General features: G+C 44.6%; 1 protein-coding gene across 4 annotated transcripts in view; it reads left to right on the forward strand.

The window, feature by feature from the left end:
* The window catches only part of FBXO7 (F-box protein 7), a 109,403-nt gene that overhangs the window by 49,858 nt on the left and 46,456 nt on the right, over nt 1–13,089 (forward strand). The window lies entirely within an intron of this gene.

The following is a 13,089-nucleotide window of genomic DNA, read 5'->3' on the forward strand; positions in this document are numbered from 1 at the left end:
AACGCCGCTTCTGTATGTTATCTTAAGTTTAATGGTGTAGTAGTTGAATGCCTAGTTTTAAAACATAAAGGGTTCTCTGATTCAGTGATTGACACTCTGATTCAAGCTAGAAAACCCGTTACCCAAAAAATATATCACAAAATTTGGAAAGCATACTTTGAATGTTGTTCTTCAGGAGGATTTTCTTGGTTTCCCTTTAGGATTCCTAGAATTTTTCAGTTTTGACATGACGGCCTTGACAAGGGTTTGTTTGCTAGCTCCCTAAAATGTGAAATTTTAGCTATGTCTGTTATCTTTCATAGAAAGCTAAATTTCCTGACGTTCAGACTTTTTTGTCCAGGTGCCAGTCAGATTTAGGCCAGATGTGAGACCTATTTCTCTGCCCTTGAATTTGAATTTAGTTAATTCTGTTCTGCAATGTCCTCCCTTTGAACCGATACATTTAATTGATATCAATCTCTTATCAAATTCCTCAGCTACGAGAGTTATCAGCTTTATCCTGTGATTCTCCATTTTAGTTTATCACAAAAATAAAATGATTTTATGCCCAAGGTAGTTTCCTTGTAAATTATCAATCAGGAGAGTGTTGTTCCTTCTTTGTGTCCAGATCCTTCTAAATCTAAGGAACGTCTTTTACATAATCTTGATGTAGTCTGAACATTGAAGTTTTATCTTCAAGCTACTAATGACTTCACAGTCTTCCAGCTTGTTTGTTCATTACTCTGGGACACATAAAGGGCAGAAGGCTACTGCTTTAGCTTTTGCTTCTTGGCTCAAACAGGTAATTCACAAGGCTTTCTTGGTGGCAGGAAAGTCGCCCCATAAGCGTTTCACAGCCCATTCTACAAGATCAGTTGCAAATACCTGGGCTTTTAAAAATGATGCATCTTTGGAGCAGATTTGCAAAGCTGCAACATGGTCTTCTCTGCATACATTTTCAAAATGTTACTGCTTTGATGTTTTCGCTTCTTTGCAAGCAGCTTTTGGCAGAAAATCCTTCATGCCGCAGTGTCTGATAAATAGGAACTGCCAGAAAAATGTCCCACCCATTTTGTAGCATGGACTATCTGCTTGGGTATTAATTCCATATGTTAACAACCCTATGGACTATCTTCATTATGCAAAAGAAAACAAAATTTATGTTTACCTGATAAATTATTTTCTTTCGGAATGATGTTAGTGCTGTTTTAATTTTTTGGGCGACAGTTCTAATTTGCACCTCTATACACCCTACTTCTACTTTTCTCTTTCCTGCCTATGTGTTTCCTTATTCTCTGCTTGGCTATGCGTTAAACTGAGGAGAGATGGGAGGTAAGAGGGAATTTTAATCTCTTGTGTGGGTTCATGGCCTCCTCCTAGTGGCTGGAATCATATCCCATATGTTATGGCCCCTATGGACTATCATCATTCCAAAAGAAAATAATTTATCAGGTAAGCATAAATTTTGTTTTCTACGGGTCTGATGGAGTTTATGTCACTTCATTTCATATGAACTTTTTTCTTTTGTGTCTGCCACTTCGTTTATAGCGCTGTACCGCGTTCATAGGCTTCAATCACACTGCAGCGTCATTTAATTGTTTTGTACAGCGAACATCGGCGTCTCTCACACAAGAGGAGGCACAGATGCACGCTGCTGTGGCATGCTATCATTTGTTTCTTAAATATTGCTCCTGGTTTTTCCACACATATTTCTGTGTAAACGTTTTCTTGCCGCTTGGAATTCCGCCTTTTCTTCCTGCGCGAGGGAACACTGCAGTTGTGTATGCTTTGTCGTTAAGGAGGAGGTAAATTTTCCTTACATTTTCAAGAGTTGGGGTTTCATTAAACATTTTTTTATATACTGTGTAAGCCACTTATACAGAGATCTTTATTGTGCTTACTAGCTTCCACTCCCTATATTGTTACTTGGACTTTAATACTTGCTAGTCCCTGAATACTACTATTTCTCTTGTTAAGTGTAGTCAGTCCACGGGTCATCCATTACTTATGGAATATATCTCTTCCTAACAGGAAGCTGCAAGAGGATCACCCAAGCAGAGCTGCTATATAGCTCCTCCCCTCACATGTCATATTCAGTCATTCTCTTGCAGCCTAACTAAAGATAGGTCGCTGTGAGAGGTCTGTGGTGTTTTTTAACTTAGTTTATTTCTACAATCAAAAGTTTGTTAGGCAGCATTAGAAGAAGAATCTGCCTGCGTTTTCTATGATCTTAGCAGCCGTAACTAAGATCCACTGGCTGTTCTCATCTGAGGAGTGAGGTAACTTCAGAGAAGGGGAATAGCATGCAGGGCCCCCTGCAAATGAGGTATGTGCAGTAATTATTTTTCTGAGGAATGGAATTGACTGAGAAAATACTGCTGATACCAATGTAAAGTAAGTTCAGCCTTAAATGCAGTGATAGCGACTGGTATTAGGCTGATGAGTGTGTGTACACTGAATGTATTTTTCTAAGGAATGGAATTGACTCTGAAAATACTGTTAATACTGAAATAATGTATGAGCCTTAACTGCAGTAAAAGCGACTGGTAGCAGGCTTATTAATAACAATTCATAACTTTTCAAATGTATGTTTAAAACGTTTACTGGCATGTTAATCGTTTTTTGTGAGGTACTTGGTGATAAAACTTATTGGGGCATGATTTTTACCACATGGCCATCTTTGTTTTCTGCATAGAAACAGTTTTCTGAGCTTCCCCATTGTTGTAATATGAGTGGGAGGGGCCTATTTTAGCGCTTTTTTGCGCAGTAAAAATTCAGTCACAATCTGTCTACTTCATCCTCCATGATCCAGATCGTCTCTAGAGAGCTCAGGGGTCTTCAAAATTCATTTTGAGGGAGGTAATCAGTCACAGCAGTCCTGTGACAGTGTGTTTTGACTGTGAGAAAAACGTTAATTATTAAATTGTTATCCGTTTTTGGGTATTAAGGGGTTAATCATCCATTTGCTGGTGGGTGCAATCCTTTGCTAACTTAATACATTTACTGTGAAAAATTGGTTGCTATAACTATTTTGGTTCATTGTTATTTCAACTGTGACAGCTTTTTGTGCTTCTTAAAGGCACAGTAGCGTTTTTTATATTGCTTGTAAATTTATTTAGAAAAGTATTTCCAAGCTTGCTAGTCTCATTGCTAGTCTGTTTAAACATGTCTGACACAGATGAATCTCTTTGTTCACTATGTTTAAAGGCCAATGTGGAGCCCAATAGAAATTTGTGTACTAATTGCATTGATGCTACTTTAAATAAAAGTCAATCTTTACATGTAAAGAAATTATCACCAGACAACGAGGGGGAAGTTATGCCGACTAACTCTCCTCACGTGTCAGTACCTTCGCCTCCCGCTCAGGAGGTGCGTGATTTTGTGGCGCCAAGTACATCAGGGAGGCCCTTACAAATCACTTTGCAAGACATGGCTACTGTTATGACAGAAGTATTATCTAAATTGCCAGAATTAAGAGGCAAGCGCGATAGCTCTGGGTTAAGGACAGAGCGCGCGGATGAGGTGAGAGCCATGTCAGATACTGCGTCACAGTTTGCAGAACGTGAAGACGGAGAGCTTCATTCTGTGGGTGACGGATCTGATCCAGGGAGACTGGATTCAGAGATTTCTAATTTTAAATTTAAGCTTGAGAACCTCCGCATATTGCTAGGGGAGGTATTAGCGGCTCTGAATGATTGTAACACGGTTGCAATTCCAGAAAAATTATGTAGGTTGGATAGATACTATGCTGTACCGGTGTGTACTGACGTGTTTCCTATACCTAAAAGGCTTACAGAGATTATTAGCAAGGAGTGGGATAGACCTGGTGTGCCTTTTTCCCCTCCTCCCATATTTAGGAAAATGTTTCCTATAGACGCCACCACACGAGACTTATGGCAAATGGTCCCTAAGGTGGAGGGAGCAGTTTCTACTTTAGCTAAGCGTACCACTATCCCGGTGGAGGATAGTTGTGCCTTTTCAGATCCAATGGATAAGAAATTAGAGGGTTACCTTAAGAAAATGTTTGTTCAACAAGGTTTTATCTTACAGCCCCTTGCATGCATTGCGCCTGTCACTGCTGCGGCGGCGGCATTCTGGTTTGAGTCTCTGGAAGAGGCCATTCGCACAGCTCCATTGGATGAAATTATGAACAAGCTTAAAGCACTTAAGCTAGCTAACGCATTTGTTTCTGATGCCGTCGTACATTTAACCAAACTTACGGCTAAGAACTCCGGATTCGCCATCCAAGCGCGCAGAGCGCTATGGCTTAAATCCTGGTCAGCTGACGTGACATCTAAATTGCTTAATATTCCTTTCAAAGGGCAGACCTTATTCGGGCCCGGCTTGAAAGAAATTATAGCTGACATTACGGGAGGTAAGGGCCATGCTCTACCTCAGGACAGGGCCAAATCAAAGGCCAAACAGTCTGATTTTCGTGCCTTTCGTAACTTCAAGGCAGGAGCAGCATCAACTTCCTCCGCTCCAAAACAGGAAGGAGCTGTTGCTCGTTACAGGCAGGGCTGGAAAGTTAACCAGTCCTGGAACAAGGGCAAGCAGGCCAAGAAACCTGCTGCTGCCATCAAGACAGCATGAAGAGAGGGCCCCCTATCCGGAAACGGATCTAGTGGGGGGCAGACTTTCTCTCTTCGCCCAGGCTTGGGCAAGAGATGTCCAGGATCCCTGGGCGTTGGAGATCATATCTCAGGGATATCTCCTGGACTTCAAAACTTCTCCTCCACGAGGGAGATTTCATCTTTCAAGGTTATCAGCAAACCAAATAAAGAAAGAGGCGTTTCTACGCTGTGTACAAGACCTCTTACTAATGGGGGTGATCCACCCAGTTCCGCGGACGGAACACAAGCAGGGATTCTATTCAAATCTATTTGTGGTTCCCAAGAAAGAGGGAACCTTCAGACCAATTTTGGACTTAAAAATCCTAAACAAATTCCTAAGAGTTCCATCATTCAAAATGGAAACTATTCGAACCATCCTTCCCATGATCCAAGAGGGTCAGTACATGACCACAGTGGACTTAAAGGATGCCTACCTTCACATACCGATTCACAAGGATCATTATCGGTACCTAAGATTTGCTTTCCTAGACAGGCATTACCAGTTTGTAGCTCTTCCCTTCGGATTAGCTACGGCTCCAAGAATCTTTACAAAAGTTCTGGGCTCACTTCTGGCGGTACTAAGACCACGAGGCATAGCGGTGACTCCGTACCTAGACGACATTCTGATACAAGCGTCAAGTTTTCAAACTGCCAAGTCTCATACAGAGATAGTTCTGGCATTTCTGAGGTCGCATGGGTGGAAGGTGAACGTGGAAAAGAGTTCTCTATTACCACTTACAAGAGTTCCCTTTCTAGGGACTCTTATAGATTCTGTAGAGATGAAAATTTACCTGACAGAGGCCAGGTTATTAAAACTTCTATATGCTTGCCGTGTCCTTCATTCCATTCCACACCCGTCAGTAGCTCAGTGCATGGAAGTAATCGACTTAATGGTAGCGGCAATGGACATAGTACCATTTGCGCGCCTGCATCTCAAACCGCTGCAATTGTGCATGCTAAGTCAGTGGAACGGGGATTACTCAGATTTGTCCCCCCTACTAAATCTGGATCAAGAGACCAGAGATTCTCTTCTATGGTGGCTTTCTCGGCCACATCTGTCCAAGGGGATGACCTTTCGCAGGCCAGATTGGAAGATTGTAACAACAGATGCCAGCCTTCTAGGCTGGGGCGCAGTCTGGAACTCCCTGAAAGCTCAGGGATTATGGACTCAGGAGGAGAAACTCCTCCCAATAAATATTCTGGAATTAAGAGCAATATTCAATGCTCTTCTAGCTTGGCCTCAGTTAGCAACTCTGAGGTTCATCAGATTTCAGTCGGACAACATCACGACTGTGGCTTACATCAACCATCAAGGGGGAACCAGAAGTTCCCTAGCGATGTTGGAAGTCTCAAAGATAATTCGCTGGGCAGAGTCTCACTCTTGCCACCTGTCAGCGATTTACATCCCAGGCGTGGAGAACTGGGAGGCGGATTTTCTAAGTCGCCAGACTTTTCATCCGGGGGAGTGGGAACTTCATCCGGAGGTCTTTGCTCAACTGATTCATTGTTAGGGCAAACCAGATCTGGATCTCATGGCGTCTCGTCAGAACGCCAAGCTTCCTTGTTACGGATCCAGGTCCAGGGACCCGGGAGCGGTGCTGATAGATGCTCTGACAGCCCCTTGGGTCTTCAACATGGCTTATGTGTTTCCACCATTCCCGATGCTTCCTTGTTTGATTGCCAAGATCAAACAGGAGAGAGCTTCGGTGATTCTGATAGCGCCTGCGTGGCCACGCAGGACCTGGTATGCAGACCTAGTGGACATGTCGTCCTGTCCACCGTGGTCTCTGCTTCTGAGACAGGACCTTCTAATTCAGGGTCCTTTCAACCATCCAAATCTAATTTCTCTGAGGCTGACTGCTTGGAGATTGAACGCTTGATTCTATCAAAGCGTGGCTTCTCGGAGTCGGTTATTGATACCTTAATACAGGCTAGGAAGCCTGTTACCAGAAAAATTTACCATAAGATATGGCGTAAATATTTATATTGGTGCAAATCCAAGAGTTACTCATGGAGTAAGGTTAGGATTCCTAAGATATTGTCCTTTCTACAAGAGTGTTTAGAAAAGGGCTTATCTGCTAGTTCGAACGCTAGAGTCCGGAGATGCAGTGGGAGCTTCCCTTTGCAACACCATCCCGACTCATATTAACAGCTCCTATAGCAATCGGCGTTGACGAGTTTCGCAGATTGCGTTCTTCTCTCAAGTCCATGTCAGGAGTGCAGCTATCACCTGTCACACTTGAAGGGCCATGTTCCTGTTCCACGGCGTAGATTCTGGTAAGATCGTTCGTTTCATTTTTATATAATAACAGAGAAGACAGGGCCACAGTGTGGCACCTTTATCTTTATAGAATCAAGGGTTAATACTCCTATAAGGGGATTATTGAACAGGGGGGTATGTACATGATGCGTTTATTATGTGATTGCTGTTTTATGTGCAAGGGCGCGGCTCTGGCATTTTTGTGGAGCTGACAGGTTCTCTTCCGGGAGTTTTGCGCTGACTTTTTTGGTGCGGTTTCTCCTCGGCTGGGGCGGTCCTGCGTAGACATCCTTGTGACCGGGTGAAGCCTCTTCACTTCCGGTCCGATCTGTGACGGAGGACACAAAGCGGTTTCTACAGTCCGGGTCATAGGAGGTGGTGAGTGCCCCGGCCATTGGTTGGTTATAAAGGTGCCTCTCTTATTTTTTTTTTTTTTTTTTTTTTTTCTAAAAGCTATGGAGGATTCTGATGCGTTAGAGGGTACTCCCTCTTTAACTAAGTCCTATACCTGTGTTTATTGTGAGGTTTTGGTAGACCAGCCTGCGCAACTGTGTTCCACATATCTTGAGAAGGCTATGACTTCCAAACATAAGAGAATGGCTAGCCTTACTGAGCCGTCAATCTCTGAGGGATCTCCAACCCGTGAGGTGCGTTCCCCAATGGCGTCCTCTATCCCACATGCAGCACCCCAGGGTGCGACTGTTACCCCTTCGGGGGAGATTGCTTGGCCGCCTGATTTCGCGGATCAGTTTGAAACTGCAGTCGCTAAGGTAATCCATGCTTTGCCGCGTTCGGCTAAGCGCAACCGTAGAGCTTTTCATAGCGTACCGACCCAGGATTTGTCTCTGTCGGATGCCCCATTAGGGTGGTACGATGACGAAGCCCTGTCCGACGCTTCGGAAGGGGCCCTTTTGGGGTCGGAGTCCATGTCATCCCGGCTTTAGGTTTAAGATGGAGAACGTGCGTTTTTTTATTAAAGCAAGTGCTGGCTACTTTAGAGGTTCCGGGAACCCAAGCTTCCAGAAGAGCCCTCCATTCCTAAGTTGGATAAGGTTTACAAGGACAGGGTGGTCTCCCAGACTTTCCTGGTTCCTGTCAAGATGGCGAACATTATAAAGAACGAGTGGGAGCGGTTAGGTTCTTCCTTTTCCCCCTCTTCTCACTTTAAAAAGCTTTTCCCTGTCCCGGAGGCCCAGCTAGAGTTATGGGGGACCATTCCCAAGGTGGATGGGGCCGTCTCCACGCTCGCTAAGTGCACGACGATCCCTTTAGAGGATAGTTCTTTGTTCAAGGAGCCTATGGATAAAAAGTTGGAAAACATGTTACAAAAGATGTTTCAACACACAGGGTTTGTTTTTCAACCGGCAGCTGGAGATGTGATGCCTTATTTGATATGATTGAGGGTGAACCCTCTTTCGAGTAGGTGCAGTAAAAGATTAAGCCCTAAAGGTTGCCAATTCCTTCATTCGTGACGCTAATATGCAGATTATCCGCCTGAATGCTAAGGTATCAGGTTTTTCGGTTCTGGCACGCAGGTCTCTGTGGCTAAAATCTTAGTCGGCGGACATGACCTTTAAGACGAGGCTGCTGTCTTTGCCTTTTAAGGGCAAGATGCTGTTCGGTCTATCATATCCACGGTTACAGGAGGCAAGGGTGCCTTCCTTCCTCAGGATAAGAAGGCGAAACCTAAGGGTGCTAATTTTAGTCCCTTCTGTGGGGATAAGGCGCAACGCCAACAGCCCACTGCAAAAGTGGACCAAACCAAGGGTCCCTGGAAGCCTGCTCAAGCTTGGAACAAGTCTAAACAGCACAAGAAGCCCGCCGAGACTAAGTCCGCATGAAGGGGCGGCCCCCGACTGGTCTGTGGACCGAGTGGGGGGCATATTGTCCTGGTTGCAGGACGTTCAGGACCCCTGGGTTCTGATAATAGTCGACTAGGATTACAGGATAGGGTTCAAGTCCTCTCCGCCCAGGGGCAGATTCCTTCTGTCAAACCTGTCTTCAAGGCCGGAAAAAGAGAGGCCTTTCTGGGTTTTGTGCGGGATCTATCCGTTTTAGGGGCTATTGTACCAGTACCCCAGGCAGAAAGAGGTTAAGGTATTACTCCAATTTGTGGTCCCAAAGAAGGAGGGCACATTCCGCCCGATTCTGGACATCAAATGTTTAAACAAGTTTCTGTCCGTTCCATCGTTCAAAATGGAAACGATCAGATCCATCCTGCCCCTAGTTCAAGAGAGGCAGCTAATGACCTCTATAGACTTGAAGGATGCCTACCTTCATGTTCTGATTCACAGGGACCATTTCAGGTTCCTCAGATTTGCCTTTCTGGATCAGCATTTCCAGTTTGTGGCTCTTCCCTTCAGTCTGGCGACGGCATCCCATCTGGCAGAGGCCCACACCAGGGTCCTGCTGCAGTTACTTCAATCTCAAGGTTGGAAGATCAATCTCGAGAAGAGTTCTCTGGTTCCCAGTACCAGGGTGGAGTTCTTGGGCACAATCATAGACTCTGTGTCCATGAAGATCTTTCTCACGGACAAGCGACGCACAAAGATGGCGTCTACCTGTCTTGCCCTCCAGTCTACAGTGAGACCATCTGTAGCTCAGTGCATGGAGATTATTGGGCTCATGGTCTCTAGCATGGACATCATTCCATTTGCCAGGTTTCATCTCAGACCTCTTCAATTATGCATGTTGAGACAGTGGATCGGCGATCATTTCGATCTGTCGCAGCCGATATACATGGATGCGCGGACTCGGCTTTCCCTCTCCTGGTGGATCCGCCCGGATCCCCTGTCCATGGGGCATCCTTCCTGAGACCATCCTGGGAAATTGTTACCACAGACGCGAGTCTGGCGGGATGGGGAGCTATTTGGGGTGCCAGGATTGCACAGGGGAAGTGATCTCGTTTCGAGGCTCTTCTTCCAATAAATATTCTGGAGCTTTGAGCGATCTACAATGCTCTGAAGGCGTGGCTTCATCTGGGGAACTTCACAGCTTTATCAGGTTCCAGACGGACAATATTACCTCTGTGGGTTACATCAACCACCAGGGGGGCACGAGGAGTTCCCTGGCAATGAGGGAGGTGTCTCGGATCCTGGAGTGGGCAGAGACCTGCGATCCACATCCCGGGTGTGGACAACTGGGAAGCGGATTTTCTCAGCAGGCAAACTTTTCATCCAGGGGGAATGGTCTCTTCACCCGGAAGTGTTTGCGGAGATCTTTCTCAGATGGGGGATGCCGGAGATCGATCTAATGGCGTCAAGGTTGAATTGCAAGCTTCCCCGATACGGATCGAGGGACCCCCAGGCGGAGCTAATAGATGCATTGGCGATGCCTTGGGGGTTTGGTCTAGTATACATATTTCCTCCGTTACCGCATCTTCCTTGTGTAGTGGCTCGTATAAAGCAGGAGGGAGTATCCTCCATTCTGATTGTTCCTTCGTGGCCGAGGAGGACGTGGGTTGCGGATCTGGTGGGGATGTCATCCTCTCCGCCGTGGAGGTTACCCTGTCGCAGGGATCTGCTGAAGCAGGGTCCTTTTCAACATCAAAATCTCGATTCTCAGAGGCTGACTGCATGGAGATTGAACGTTTAGTCTTGGCAAAAAGGTTTTATTTCTTAAAAGGTGATTGACACTCTAGTAAAGGCAAGAAAGCCGGTCACTCGATGCATCTATCATAAGGTGTGGAGGACTTACTTGTCCTGGTGTGAGAGTCATTGCTACCCTTGGCACAGGGTGAGGGTATCCAGGATTTTGTCTTTTCTCCAAGAGGGTCTGGAGAAGGGTCTCGCCGCTAGTTCCCTAAAAGGACAAATTTCAGCTTTATCTGTTCTGTTGCACAGGAGACTCGCTGATCTCCCTGACGTCCAATCTTTTGTTCAGGCTCTGTCTCGAATTAGGCCTGTTTTTAGGCAAACTGCTCCCCCTTGGAGCTTAAACTTTTATACTTAGGGTCTTGCAGGAGGTCCCGTTTGAAACTATGCATTCTCTTGACATAAAAATTCTGTCATGGAAAGTTCTCTTTCTGTTGATCATTGCTTCGGCACGCAGAGTTTCTGAGCTGACAGCCTTGCAATTTGAGCCCCCTTATCTGGTGTTTCATGCGGATAAGGCTGTTCTTCGCACAGGTTTGGGGTTTCACCTTAAGGTGGTGTCTAACCGTAACATCAATCAGGAGATAGAGTTTCCTTCTTTATGTCCTAACCTTTCTTCTCCTAAGGAGAGGTTACTTCATAATCTTTACGTGGTTCGTGCTTTGAAATTCTATCTTCAGGCCACAAAGGATTTCAGACAATCTAAGTCACTTTTTGTTGTGTATTCAGGGAAGCGCAGAGGTCAGAGGGTGTCTGCTACTTCTTTGTCTTTTTGGCTAAGGTGCATGATCCGTTTAAGAAAGCGGGACATAAGCCTCTTTAGAGGATCACGGCTCATTCAACTAGAGCTGTGACTTCGTCTTGGGCCTTCAAAAATGAGGCTTCTATGGAGCAGATTTGCAAGGCGGCTACCTGGTCCTCCTTGCATACCTTCACAAAGTTTTACAAATTTTACGTTTTTGTTTCTGCGGAAGCTGTTTTTGGGAGAAAGGTTCTACAGGCTGTGGTTCCCTCAGATTAGGGGTCTGCCTTTTACCTTCCCGGTTTCATTCAGTGTCCTCTAAGAGCTTGGGTATATGTTTCCCACAAGTAATGAATGAAGCTATGGATTTTCCTCCCGTTTAGATGGAAAAGATAAATTATGCTTACCTGATAATTTTATTTCCATCGTGGGGAGGCGAGTCCACAGCCCCCGCCCGTATCTCCGATGGGTGGACCTAAATTTAATATATTCTTCTGGCACCATTTATACCCTAATATTTCTCCTACTGTTCCTTGTTCCCTCAACAGAATGACTGGGGGATGAGGGGAGTGGGGGAGGTATTTAAGCCTTTGGCTGGGGTGACTTTGCCTCCTCCTGGTGGCCAGGTTCTTAATTCCCACAAGTAATGAATGAAGCCGTGGACTCTCCTCCCCACGATGGAAATAAAATTATCAGGTAAGCATAATGTTATGTTTTTGTGCACTCTACTGTGCCTGAGATGTTGGAGGCAATGCTTCATCCAAGTAAGCGCAGTCCTCCAGTACTTCTGAATCTCTTAAGATCAGAACGGCTAAACAATTACTTGCTGCCCCGTCCTATCTATTTCATATTTAAATTTTAATTTTTGAAGACAGTCCAATTTTGCACCTCTTATTTTCCCTGCTTTGTTGTTTCCTACCTTTCTTTGCTATTTTTCCAGCTTGGCTATACGTACGACTGGCATACCTGGGAGGTGAGAGGGATGAAGTGCTCTTGAACGTTTTGTAAAGTCTTTGCTTCCTCCTAGTGGCGAGGGTGAATCCCATGTGTAATGGATTGTGGACTCTCACCACCATGAAAGAAAGGAATTTACCCATTAAGCATACATTTTGTTTTTAGTCTGTATTTAAAAGTTAAGCTAGAACAAGGCCTAAAAAGATAAATTTTATTGTAATAAGTGAATTGTCTTGATTTAACCTAATTTGGAGAATTAGACATTTTTTTGTACAGTAAACATTATGGGGAAATAATCCAGATTTCTGTTTAAACATACTATGCAAATATTTAGTTGTGATGTGCTGAAATGGGTAATGTTAAATGGTCTTGGAGTTCATTTACCAATGTTCTTACATTTTGTTGTATTTGCAGTTTTGTATAGGGCTGCTGTTAGCTGGGACTATCCATTAACAATAGATTGAAATCTTTTTATATATATATACTTAGAATGTATCAGCAGTTACTGCATTGCAAGGCATGTGTATACAAAATAGATATATTAAAAGTATTTAAAATGGTCATTAGCATTGTTTGCTGTCTAATACATAACCCGTGTGAAGCCTCTCGAGTATGTTTGTTATCACACTTGTTGTGGCTGATTAAATCTGTCAATCACAGTGTAGCATGACACTGGGTCAGGACTCTCACAAAGGGAAAAAACGCATAGTTAAAGTAATCTCCAGAGCAGCAGTGCACTGCAGGGACCTAGTGAACACATCTTGTGAGTTACTGATGAGGCATTTGTGCGTAGCCACCAATCACAAGCTGGCTCCCAGTAGTGAATAGCTGATCTACAGCTTACTCTGCCTATGTGTTAAACCCCTGTTTAACAGAATAGAGCCATTTCTTTTTTCACAATTTTATGTCTCTTTAACTTTGCTATACACTCACTATAATCTTACATTC

The sequence above is a fragment of the Bombina bombina genome, chromosome 6 (assembly GCF_027579735.1).
Source record: "Bombina bombina isolate aBomBom1 chromosome 6, aBomBom1.pri, whole genome shotgun sequence".
In the NCBI taxonomy this organism is placed as follows: Eukaryota; Metazoa; Chordata; class Amphibia; order Anura; family Bombinatoridae; genus Bombina; species Bombina bombina.